The sequence below is a fragment of the Salmo salar genome, chromosome ssa27, assembly GCF_905237065.1.
Source record: "Salmo salar chromosome ssa27, Ssal_v3.1, whole genome shotgun sequence".
Classification (NCBI taxonomy): Eukaryota; Metazoa; Chordata; class Actinopteri; order Salmoniformes; family Salmonidae; genus Salmo; species Salmo salar.
The window spans coordinates 35296296-35309804 of NC_059468.1; positions in this window are offsets into that span (position 1 = coordinate 35296296).

A 13509-nucleotide genomic window follows, 5' to 3' on the forward strand; every position below is an offset into this window, starting at 1 on the left:
TGTCAGCAGTGTTGGCATGGCCCTTGCCACGAGGCCAGCATGAGAGAAGAGATGCGTTCCCTCTGTCCATCTATCCCTCTGTCTGTCGCACTCTCTCTCCGCCTCTCCCTCTCCGTCTCTTTCCATCACTCCCTCCATCACCCACCCCACGCCAGCCTGAGAAGTGCTCTCCCCATCTCTCTCTCCCTGTCTGTCCTTGCATCACTCCCTCCATCACCCGCGCCACGCCAGCCTGAGAAGTGCTCTCTCCGTCTTTCTCTCACTGTCTCTTCCTCCATAACTCCCTCCATCAACCACGCCACACCAGCCTGAGAAGTGCTCTCTCCGTCTCTCTCTCCCTATCTCTCCCTCCATCACTCCCTCCATCACCCTCGCCACACCAGCCTGAATGACACTCCCTCCCTCTTTCTCCTTCTCTCTCTCCCTCTCTACTCCGTTTCCCCCTCCATCCTTCCCTTCATCACTCAGGCTAGTGCTTCTGATCAGACCCACTCTTCTCCTGTACCCCTGCCAGGCACATCGCTTACCCCTCCAGTGTCCTCTCCTCTCCTCTCCTCTCCTCTCCCACTCACCATACTCGACATTTGACCAATCCTGACAGTCCACTTATCAAACGCAGAGGGACAGTGGTCAGGGTGGACCATTGTTGAGTTGATGGAGTGGGTGAGAACGGCAAGCTGGCAATGCTTCTACCCCGTAATGTTTTCTAAAACAAGCGCTCTCTTAACCATCCAACAAGCTGGCACAGGACTATGTTCTTAAAAAGGAGGGTTTAAAACCATGTTCTTCCTTGTCTAGATTTTAAAGGGCTTGATTAATTTAGACGAAACCTATGAAAAATGAATGTGATCTTAATTACATTTTCTTGCAATGCCAAGTTTAAGAAAGTTTCACTCTCAACATGACTCCCCTCCTTCAAGAAACCAACTTTGTAAGCAACGTTTTGGGGGAGAATGTCCCTTCCAAATTCATGCTGTATTTCTCAGAATAATCCACAGAGCTACTGAACCTATAAAACAAAGGAAAACAGAATATGTTTGCGAGCCCAGTTGAAGGAGTATCCTTTAGAGCAAGCCTGGGCAATTCCAGTTCTCGAGGGCCTGATTGGTGTCACACTTTTCCCCCATCCCTAGCAAACACAGCTGATTTAAACTTAATTGCATTCTGATTAGTTGATTATTGGAGTCAGGTGTGTTAGCTGGGACTGGGGCAAAAGTGTGACACCAATCAGGCCCCCGAGGCCCGGAGTTGCCCAGGCCTGCTCTAGAGTTTGGTTGTTGTGTTGTGTGTACTCATGGTCGAAGCTCAGTTGATCTGATTTGAAAAAAAACAAGCAGCTCTTGATCAAAATAAACCCTGAAACAAAACCATCAGTAAGCGCTCCATTCGTAAACATAATGTTAACTTTGCGGATGATACACAGCTGTACATTTCAATGAAACATGATGAAGCCCCAAAATTGCCCTCCCTGGAAGCCTGTGTTTCAGACATAAGGAAGTGGATGGTGGCAAATGTTTTACTTTTAAACAGAGATGCTAGTTCCCAAGAAAGAAAGAGATCTTCTGTTGAATCTGACAATTACTCTTGTACAGTCATCTCAAATAAAACTGTGAAGGACCTCGGCATTACTCTGGACCCTGATCTTTCTTCTGACGAACATATCAAGAATATTTCAAGGACAGCTTTTTTCAATCTTCGTAACGTTGCAAAAATCAGAAACTTTCCGTCCCCAAAAATTTAGCTCCTACAGAGCTCCATTTTTATGAAATGGTCTGCCTATCCATGTGAGAGACGCAGAGACGCTTTAAGTCTTTATTGAAGACTCATCTCTTCAGTAGGTCCTATGATTGAGTGTAGTCTGGCCCAGGTGTGTGAAGGTGAACATAAAGGCACTGGAGCAACGAACCGCCCTTGCTGTCTCTGCCTGGCCGGTTCCCCTCTCTCCACTGGGATTCTCTGCCTCTAACCCTATTACAGGGGCTGAGTCACTGGCTTACTGGTGCTCTTCCATGCCGTCCCTAGGAGGGGTGCGTCACTTGAGTGGGTTGAGTCACTGACTTGATCTTCCTGTCCGGGTTGGCGCCCCCCTCGGGTTCGTGCCGTGGGGGAGATCTTCGTGGGCTATACTCGGCCTTGTCTCAGGATAGTAGGTTGGTGGTTGAAGATATCCCTCTAGTGGTGTGGGGGCTGTGCTTTGGCAAAGTGGGTGGAGTTATATCCTGCCTGTTTGGCCCTGTCCGGGGGTATCGTCGGACGGGGCCACAGTGTCTCCCGAACCCTCCTGTCTCAGCTTCCAGTATTTATGCTGCAATAGTTTGTGTTGGGGGGCTAGGGTCAGTCTGTTATATCTGGAGTGTCCTGTGTGAATTTAAGTATGCTCCCTCTAATTCTCTCTCTCTATTTTTCTCTCTTTCTCTTTCTCCTTCTCTCAGAGGACCTGAGCGCTAGGACCATGCCTCAGGACTACCTGGCCTGATGACTCCTTGCTGACCCCAGTCCATCTGGTCATGCTGCTGCTCCAGTTCCAACTGTTCTGCCTGCGGCTATGGAACCCTGACCTCTTCACTGGATGTGCTACCTTGTCCCGGACCTGCTGTTTTGGACTCTCTCTCTACCGCACCTGTTGTCTCTAACTCTGAATGATTGGCTATGACATTTACATTACATTTAAGTCATTTAGCAGACGCTCTTATCCAGAGCGACTTACAAATTGGTGCATTCACCTTATGATATCCAGTGGAACAACCACTTTACAATAGTGCATCTAAATCTTTTAGGGGGGGGGGGGGGTTAGAAGGATTACTTTATCCTATCCCAGGTATTCCTTAAAGAGGTGGGGTTTCAGGTGTCTCCAGAAGGTGGTGATTGACTCCACCTTCCAACTGATGTTTACTCCTGAAGTGCTGACCTGTTGCACCCTCTCCAACCACTGTGATTATTATTATCTGACCCTGCTGGTCATCTATGAACGTTTGAACATCTTGGCCATGTACTGTTATAATCTCCACCCGGCACAGCCAGAAGAGGACTGGCCACCCCTCAGAGCCTGGTCCCTCTCTAGGTTTTTTTACTAGGTTCTGGCCTTTCTATGGAGTTTTTCCTAGCCACCGTGCTTCTACATCTGCATTGCTTGCGGTTTGGGGTTTTAGGCTGGGTTTCTGTACAGCCTTAATAAATACATTTGATTGTTTGATTGTATATTGACCACACACAACTAAAGGGACATTGATCTGTCTGGGTGGAATGTCATTTGAGACTGAATTAAATATTTTTCCATTGAAATCAAAGGGACACATTAGTCATATTTTATCAGTCTCTCTCTCTCTCTGTGTGTGTGTGTGTGTGTGTGTGTGTGTGTGTGTGTGTGTGTGTGTGTGTGTGTGTGTGTGTGTGTGTGTGTGTGTGTGTGTGTGTGTGTGTGTGTGTGTGTGTGTGTGTGTGTGTGTGTGTGTGTGTGTGTGTGTGACTGGACTGAGGCTGGTTAGTAACTAATGAAAGACAATAAGGTGAAGTATGGCTGTCTGGAATATCTGCTGTAGAAAAACAACAGCTTGATTGAGTAGCTCACAGTCTGAATACAAAACAATTCATATGATGTTATTCAATACATAGAATTAATTTGTGCTACTTCATTTAGAAGATACACTTTATAACAAATAAAATATATATTGGAATTAGCGGTACTGAAGCCCAAAGCAGAGCCCCATTTGGTGATCCACATGGCAGGAACACTTGGGTCTAGATTCAATCAGACCATTGACAGGAACATGACAAAAATCAAACCATTGACAGGAACACATAGAGAATGGTGAGGGGTTCCTAGGGCTTTTCGTGGTAGTCAATAAGATGTCACCTCATCTCAGAGGTGATGGGGAAATCAAGGAGATTGGGGTAATATTAGCAGGGTTAGTCCTAGTAAAAGCACTGACAGGACGTCTTGTGACTAACGTCTTAACACCTAAACCCTTGTGACTAACCATCCCATAATGTGACGTCAGGGGAATGGACAGAAGAGCCCCCTGGTAGAGATGGGGCTACTCAGTCATGATACAGAGACATCCAGCTGTAACACTCCTGGCATGTGTTTTAATCAGCACACATCTCTCATACTCTTCATCTTTTATGCAGGGCCTTTATGAAAGATAGAGAGAGGAGGTCTAGCACTGGACTGCCAGAGATGTAGTTCTTCGGAAAGGTGTGAGATAAATCATTCATATGGCAGACGAACTGCTTGACATGCATGACTGGCAGAGTAGAGATGACGGGACAGTAAAGGTAGAGCTGGCATCAAAGACAAGGGCCTCTAGTGCCGAGGTCAGAAGAGTATTTTAGTGATGTATTTTAGCTACATCACCAAACAGCATCCTTTCTACCTCTTCCCTTTTTACTTGGTGAAATTCGAACATGCATTGCCTCTCCTTCATGATACAATATTTTATAAGTTAGTATATGACATGGAGTCGTCAGTTGGAATCATAGCATTCCTCAACTTGTCCAATTTGCCTGTAAAATATGAATTAAAGTAGTTTGAGATGTCGTGTGGTTTTGTATTCAACAAAAGAGGTGGACATGTTCGAATTCCTACCCATAATAGCGCTCAACGTTCTCCAGTTTTTTTCCCCCATCACCCTTTGCTGATGGAATCCCTTCTTCTTTGTTTTGTTTATCTTACAATAACTGCTTATCAAACAGAGTGGCAGATTTATCTGCTGCTTTTTTGGCATCATACCGTTGAATCATTACATTTCTCAGGTCATCATCAATCCATGGGGCACCGTTTGAACTCACAGTGTATTTTCTTATTAAAGAGGCCTGCTTATCAGCTATACTCATGAATAATTTCATAAACAAATTTAGTGACATTTCAGGATCATCCTTACTACACACCCATTGCACATTCTTAATCTCATCCACAAATGAGTCTGATTGAACCCTCTGTGTCACTCCCTGATCGGTTTCACCTGTCCTTGTGCTTGTCTCCACCCCCCTCCAGGTGTCACTCATCTTCCCCATTATCCCCTGGGTACTTATACCTGTGTTCTCTGTTTGTCTGTTGGCGTCTTGTTTGTCAAGTCTACCAGTGTTTTGTCTCAGCTCCTGCTTTTCCCCAGTCTCTCCTTTTCTCAACCTCCTTGTTTTGACCCTTGCCTGTCCTGACTCTGAGCCTGCCTGCCTGCCTGACCACTCTGCTTGCCCCTGCCCCTGAGCCTGCCTGCCGTCCTGTACCTTTGCCCCACCACTCTGGATTATCAACCCCTGCCTGCCTCGACCTGTCGTTTGCCTGCCCCTGTTGCTGTAATACACATTGTTACTTCAACACAGTCTGCATTTGGGTCTTACCTGAAAGCTGATACTCTGTAGGACCTTTGGTAGATTACCTTGGAGACAGCCTTTTATATTTTAGTTTTCCTAGTGAGTGCAACCAACTTATGATCACTACAACCTAGTGCCACTGATACAGCTTTAGAACAATGTTCAGCAATGTTGGTAAAAATGTAATTGATACAAGTTTATAATGTGATACCGGACCTATTAGTGAACGTTCTGTTTGGTAACGTCATGACTTATGTCAGGTTACATGGCAACAGAAATATGTTTCTTTCTCATTGGACAGTTGGTGTTAAAAAAAATCTATATTCATATCTCCCCAAAAATACATTTCCCTATAATCATCAAAAACTTAATCCAACATCTCGCAAATTCCATCAATATATTTCACATCAGCACTAGGTGGCCGGCCTATAGCAGCAACCAACTTGTATAGGTTTTAAATGCACCTGTACCCATAAAGCCTCTTTCCATTCAACATTAAGTACTTACAATGTTTTACTTCAATATGACTCTGGATGTAAACTACAACTCCACCCCCATTTCAATTTCTGTCCTTCCTGAACAAATTGTGTCCATCTATAGAGATCTCAGCATCCTCAAAAGAAGAGTCCAAGTGAGTCTCTGATATTGCCAGTACATGAATATTGTTTGACTGCACTAGAAAGCATATTTCAGGAATCTTGTTCCTTAAACTGCAGGTAGCCTAGTGGTTAGAGTGTTGGTCTAGTAACTGAAAGGTTGCAAGATTGAATCCATGAGCTGACAAGGTAAAAATCTGTCATTCTGCCCCTGAACAAGGCAGTTAACCCACTGTTCCTAGGCTGTCATTGAAAAAAAGAATTTGTTCTTAACTGACTTGCCTAGTTAAATAAAGATAGAATATTCAAGAAAGCAATTAACAGACCTTTCTTTGGTATATTTACAGTACTTATATGTCCAAACATGAGTCAGCAGTTGGAATCGGAGAGAGAGTTACTCAGTCAGTGTGTGTGCGCGGGGGGGGGGGGGGGGCACCACCATTGGCACCACCAGTGCCCCTTGGGTTTTCCCAGACCACTGAGCACGTTCCAGCTCAACCTGTTGCTCCAACTGTAGCTCCTCAGAAAACAGCTTTCGAACTTTGTCCTCTGATTCTGCCCATGTCTCAATTTGGCTCTCCTGGATACCATCTATTACAGGATTATTTCTTATTGAGGTTAGGGTTAATGTAAGGGTCGGTTATAGATGTTGGATAGTCAATGGGTTGCTGTTCAGAAAAGTCTGCTTAGTCTCTCACTCCCTGAGTTGCAATGAGCCGTGGACAGGAGCATGTATCATTGGTGTTGTCAACGTTTAAACAAACCATTTCTGTCTCAAACTTCAAAATCTGCATGATCCTTGGCAAGCTGAACAGTGAATTGTGCAGGTTATTATTGCTTGTGCTTTTAATTCATAGCCATATCCATTCATATACAGTACCAGTCAAAAGTTTGGAAACACCTACTCATTCAAGGGTTTTTATTAATTTTTTTACTATTTTCTACATTGTAGATTAATAGTGAAGATATCAAACTATGAAATAACACATATGGAATTATGTAGTAACCCAAAAAAGTGTTAAACAAGTCTAAATGTATTTTATATTTGAGATTCTTCAAAGTAGCCAGCCTTTGCATTGATGACAGCTTTGCACAGTCTTGGCATTCTCTCAACCAGCTTCATCTGCGGTCCAACTCATCCCAAACCATCTCAATTGGGTCGAGGTCGGGTGATTGTGGAGGCCAGGTCATCTGATGCAGCACTCCATCACTCTCCTTGGTCAAGTAGCCCTTACACAGCCTGGTGATGTGTTTTGGGTCATTGTCCTGATTAAAAACAAATGATAGTCCCACTAAACACAAACCAGATGGGATGGTGTATCACTGCAGAATGCTGTGGTAGCACTGCTGGTTAAGTGTGCCTTGAATTCGAAATAAATCACTGACAGTGCCACCAGCAAAGCACCCCCCACACAATCTCACCTCCTCCTCCATGCTTCACGGTGGGAACCACACATGCGGAGATCATCTGCTCACCTACTCTGGATCTCACAAAGACTCGGTGGTTGGAACCAAAAATCTCAAATTTAGACTCATCAGACCAAAGGATAGATTTCCACCGGTCTAATATCCAACACATTAAGAAGGGAAAAAAAATCCAATAAATTAACTTTTAAGAAGGCACACCAGTTAATTGAAATCCATTCCAGGTGACTACCTCATGAGGCTGGTTGAGAGAATGCCAAGACTGTGCAAAGCTGTCATCAAGGCCAAGGCTGGCTACTTTGAAGAATCTCAAATATAAAATAAATTTAGACTTGTTTAACACTTTTTTGGTTACAACATAATTCCATATGTGTTATTTCATAGTTTAATGTCTTCACTATTAATCTACAATGTAGAAAATAGTAAAAAATAAAGAAAAATCCTTGAATGAGTAGGTTTGTCCAAACTTTTGACTGGTACTGTTTGAATATGCAGTATGCCTGGCCTTCTCTTTTCTCCTAAGAACACGGAATACCATTGCGGGTCAGTAACCTAAGTCGAGCCCATGCATCTCAATCACTCCTCACAGACATGTGATGCATCTCAAACGTCTGTGAACAAAATCCCAATAACATTCATACATAAATATAGGCCTATCTTTAAAAAACATTTCCAAAACAATAACTTGGACTGCATGCAGACCCCTCAAATAAGCAGGATATTATATATTCGTACTCCGACTGGATGACATCACAGCCTATTGTTAAAACGCAAAGCCACTCTCAGAGCCTGATAGATAATCGAAGTGTTAATCGAGGGCAAAGCTCTAATGAAAGCTAAAATAGGAAAAACCAGGTCGGCAGCCTTTATTGGCACAATCCCAACGCCCACACCTCCCTCTCATTCTCCTTCCTTCCTTCCTTCATTCCTCCATCCCAGTGTCTGCAGTTGGAGGAAACAATGTCGGCGGTTTGGAGAGATTATCGAAGGAGGATCAAGGGAAGGTCGAGGGAAGATCGAGGGAGAATCGACAGATGATCTAGGGAAGCTCGAGAGATGATCGAGAGATGATCGAGGGAGGATCGAGGGAGGATCGAGAGATGATCGAGAGATGATCGAGGGAGGATCGAGGGAAGATCGAGGGAGGACCGAGGGAGGACCGAGGGAGGATCAAGGAAGGATTGAGGGCCTCCCAATCAGTAGCAGGATTCCAGGGCCCAATACGGTAGTCTGATAAATCACTTGGATGAGTCTAAAATTGCAAACCAAGTGAATGGTTTGTTCATTAATTTGGTCGGCGGCAAGCCACGGCATGCTGGGCGAGGATTTGTTGGGCCCGCTGAAATTAGGTTGTTCAAATCAAATCAAATGTATTTATATAGCCCTTCGTACATCAGCTGATATCTCAAAGTGCTGTACAGAAATCCAGCCTAAAACCCCAAACAGCAAGCAATGCACGTGAAAGAAGCGCGGTGGCTAGGAAAAACTCCCTAGGAAAAACTCCCTAGAAAGGCCAAAAACCCAGGAAGAAACCTAGAGAGGAACCAGGCTATGAGGGGTGGCCAGTCCTCCTCTGGCTGTGCAGGGTGGATATTATAACAGAACATGGTCAAGATGTTAAAATGTTCATAAATGACCAGCATTGTCAAATAATAATAATCATAGTAGTTGTCGAGGGTGCAACAAGCACGTCCGGTGAACAGGTCAGGGTTCCATAGCCGCAGGCAGAACAGTTGAAACTGGAGCATTGGAGCATTGTTCATTGGAGTGCTAAGGAGTATACTTGGGCTATCATCTGGGAAATTCGCCATGATGGCGGAGTCAGGGCGATTGTAGATCTGAGATTGGGGAAGAGAACGAGGAGGGAGAAGCGGAATGGGGAGAGGGAGGGGGATGGTAAAGGAAATTATTGCCACAGCGCGATATGATGAGACCAGACAACAGAACACATCCGTGTCTGTCGGACTTATATATATATATATATATATTAACCTTTATTTAACTAGGCAAGTGTCACAAAAAGAGCCGTGTTGAATAGACCAAACTGCAGCGGGAATATGGATGCTCATGTTTTAATTCAAAAAAGGAGTAACGCATCCACTGGAAAACAATATACACGACAGGAACAGTTTTGCAGGCACACAACACGCAGTGCAAAAACAACTACCCACGAAAACCAAACAAACACACACCTACTTATGGGACTCCCAATCAGAGGCAACTAGAAACACCTGCCTCCAATTGAGAGTCCAGCACCCAAAACTACACATAGAAAAACAAACCTAGAACCTATACCAAACTAATACACCTCACTACACCACACACAAAACCCCATAATACAAAACAAATATACCTCTGCCACGTCCTGACCAAATATAATAGAAATAATACCTAAATATTGGTCAGGACGTGACATTACCCCCCCTAAAGGTGCAGACCCCGGAATGCACCTTAAAAGAAAACACAAAAATCCCCATTACCCCAACAAAACCAAAAAGCAATACCCCCTAAACAATAAGGGAGGGAAGGGAGGGTGGCTGCCGTCAACGACGGCACTGTGCTACACCCTCCCTCCCCAACCCACCTATCCTGGAGGTGGCTCCGGTGCAGGACGTGGACCCTGCTCCACCTCGGCGTCGCCCACTTCGGTGGAGCCGATAGCTGCGCCAGGCAGACGGACCCCTCGGGCCGGGCCGGAGGACAGGAGGGCCCCTCGGGCTGGGCCGGGGGACAGGAGGGCCCCTCGGGCTGGCCCGGGGGACAGGAGGGCCCCTCGGGCTGGCCCGGGGGACAGGAGGGCCCCTCGGGCTGGGTCGGGGGACAGGAGGGCCCCTCGGGCTGGGCCAGGGGACAGGAGGGCCCCTCGGGCTGGGCCGGAGGGCAGGAGGGCCCCTCGGGCTGGGCCGGAGGGCAGGAGAGCCCCTCGGGCTGGGCCGGAGCGCAGTCTGGCCACTCCGGCAGTTCAGCGCAGTCTGGCCACTCCGGCAGTTCAGCGCAGTCTGGCCACTCCGGCAGTTCAGCGCAGTCGGGCAGCTCCCACGACTGTTGACTGGCGGGCAGCTCCCACGACTGTTGACTGGCGGGCAGCTCCCACGACTGTTGACTGGCGGGCAGCTCCGACGACTGTTGACTGGCGGGCAGCTCCGACGACTGTTGACTGGCGGGCAGCTCCGACGACTGTTGACTGGCGGGCAGCTCCGACGACTGTTGACTGGCGGTGCTGGGCTGACGCACTAGACTCCTGATGCGTGGGGCTGGTACTGGACGTGCCGGCCTGGAGACACGCACCTCCATGCTAGTGCATCTAGCGGGAAACACCGGACCGAAAGGGCGCACTGGCGGTCTTGAGCGCAGGGTTGGCATCACCCCTTCCGGCTCGATGCCTACTTCGCCCCTGGCACATGCGGGCGCTGGTACCTTGCCTACCGGCCTGAAAATCCCAGGCCTCACCACAGCCCCAACCCCAAAGCACGGGACCTGTCCAGTCTGCCCTACAAGGGTACGGGGAGCTGGCCTGGGGCTGTAATCTCGCCCCGCCAAATAGCCCTTGTGCCCCCCCCTAAAAAATTCTTGGGGCTGCCTCCAACATTCCTCCCTCCCTCACTTGCCTCTGTCCTCTTCTCCGCTGCTTGGTCCTTTGGTGGTGGGTAGTTCTGTCACAAAAAGAGCCGTGTTGAATAGACCAAACTGCAGCGGGAATATGGATGCTCATGTTTTAATTCAAAAAAGGAGTAACGCATCCACTGGAAAACAATATACACGACAGGAACAGTTTTGCAGGCACACAACACGCAGTGCAAAAACAACTACCCACGAAAACCAAACAAACACACACCTACTTATGGGACTCCCAATCAGAGGCAACTAGAAACACCTGCCTCCAATTGAGAGTCCAGCACCCAAAACTACACATAGAAAAACAAACCTAGAACCTATACCAAACTAATACACCCCACTACACCACACACAAAACCCCATAATACAAAACAAATATACCTCTGCCACGTCCTGACCAAATATAATAGAAATAATACCTAAATATTGGTCAGGACGTGACAGCAAGTCAGTTAAGAACATATTCTTATTTGCAATGACGGCCTACACCGTTATAACCAAGTTATGGAGTGAGCATGATTCATATCTAACATAAATAAGTTAATGATATAGCACTGAATATCTAACATAAATAAGTTAATGATATAGCACTGAATATCTAACATAAATAAGTTCATGATATATCACTGAATATCTAACATAAATAAGTTCATGATATAGCACTGAATATCTAACATAAATAAGTTCATGATATAGCACTGAATATCTAACATAAATAAGTTCATGATATAGCACTGAATATCTAACATAAATAAGTTCATGATATAGCACTGAATATCTAACATAAATAAGTTCATGATATAGCACTGAATATCTAACATAAATAAGTTAATGATATAGCACTGAATATCTAACATAAATAAGTTCATGATATAGCACTGAATATCTAACATAAATAAGTTCATGATATAGCACTGAATATCTAACATAAATAAGTTCATGATATAGCACTGAATATCTAACATAAATAAGTTAATGATATAGCACTGAATATCTAACATAAATTAGTTCATGATATAGCACTGAATATCTAACATAAATTAGTTCATGATATAGCACTGAATATCTAACATAAATTAGTTCATGATATAGCACTGAATAAGATCAATGGCTGATCCGGTTTTGTAAAATTGGTTATTTGACTTGACTTTCATCCCATCTGGTAAAATAATGCAAAATTCTAATTGAAAAACATAATGACATTTGTGTCATAAATGAGTGATTTCTCAGGTGGATTAGTTTTAACATGATTGGCCTGCAGTGTGGGAGGGTTACAGGTGACCTTATCACCCTCTTCCAGTCCACAGATCTGTCTCTCTCTTTTGTCACACAGGGAGGTTAGGAGATCCAAGGTGCAGACTCAGGAAAGCCTTCACTTAAAAAAGAATGTAGTGCGGCCCAGCCCCCAAAGTGACTCTTCTTCGGAGGATGCCTGTGTGTTGTTTTAGGAATGCCTCATAATCTTGCCAACCCCCATTGTCTCACCTCTTAGAAGCAGTTCTGTTGTTTTTAGAGGTCTGTAGATCTGATGTCTGATTGGAGGATAACTTAACAGTAATGCTGTTGGTCAACATCTCAGATTTTGAGTCGAAACAACTTAGATGTTATACAGCTAATTGACTCAAATGTAAAAGGGTCTAAGATTCATTCTCTTTCTCTTCCTGACCTGCTGTGCTGAGATACCTACACTCTTTCTCTCTCTCCCATGAGCTATGGGCCGTGGCACAAACCATGGTTTCTTTGTCTCACTCTGATCATGCCTAGAATAATGCTTAGTTAATGCTTTGTAACTTAAGCTTATACCTTGTATAATGCTATCATTAATTTTTACAAAGTAATTCAATACAGTTGTAAATGGAATTCCAGTCTCATGGCCATTCCTTGATCCTAATCAGCTAAATGCATAATACTTGGTTGCACCTGGTTTAACAATAGTCTCTTGCATATTGCTATTTATCTTACGGAGTCAGATAGTCATTTAAATTGGCTAATTGCATAGTCTTGTCATGAGGCGCATGTGAGCTATATATATCATTGTGGCTTCTCTTTGCATTACCAGTGTTACATACACTACCGTTCAACAGTTTGGGGTCACTTAGAAATGTCCTTGTTTTTGAAAGAAAAGCCAATTTTTTGGGCCATTAAAATAACATAAAAGTTATCAGAAATACAGTGCAGACATTGTTAATGTTGTAAATGACTATTGTAGCTGGAAACGGATGATTTTTTATGGAATATCTACATAGGCGAACAGGGGCCCATTATCAGCAACCATCACTCCTGTGTTCCAATGGCACGTTGTGTTAGCTAATCCAAGTTTGTCATTTTAAAAGGCTAATTGATCATTAGAAAAGCCTTTTGCATTTATGTTAGCACAGCTGAAAACTGTTGTTCTGATTAAAGATGCAAGAAAACTGGCCTTCTTTAGACTATTTGAGTATCTGGCGCATCAGCATTGTGGGTTCGATTACAAGCTAGAAAATGGCCAGAAACAAAGAGCTTTCTTCTGAAACTCGTCAGTCTATTCTTGTTCTGAGAAATGAAGGCTATTCCATGCGAG